The sequence below is a fragment of the Penaeus monodon genome, chromosome 24, assembly GCF_015228065.2.
Source record: "Penaeus monodon isolate SGIC_2016 chromosome 24, NSTDA_Pmon_1, whole genome shotgun sequence".
Classification (NCBI taxonomy): domain Eukaryota; kingdom Metazoa; phylum Arthropoda; class Malacostraca; order Decapoda; family Penaeidae; genus Penaeus; species Penaeus monodon.
The window spans coordinates 33,097,947-33,098,353 of NC_051409.1; positions in this window are offsets into that span (position 1 = coordinate 33,097,947).

Consider the following 407-nt stretch of genomic DNA (forward strand, 5'->3'; position numbering starts at 1 on the left):
TCTTATCTTTGCTATTATCCAGGGCTAAAATTCAAATGTCGAGTATATTGCATCTTGCACGTTTGTGAAGGCATGGCCGCTTTTGCAGTGTCAAAAATGAACTTGTACGTCCTCAAGCTGTTTCATCCTTCACGTTCTTGTCTGAATTCACTTCTTGCCCATTAGTGTCTAGTAAATAACCCCAAGCTATATGGTGCATGGTAAGCGTATGGACCAGGGGTCGGCAATCTTATGACCATAGAGTGTCGGTTTATTAATGCCATATCATTAACAACCGTGCGTACCAGGTTTTATTTCTTCAGCTCTATATAGCTTATGAAAATCATGGTTATGGTTATCCAGTATGGCCATTGTAAAATGTAATTTCCTAAGCATGTAAATGTATTTTTTGTAACATTTAGTATTTT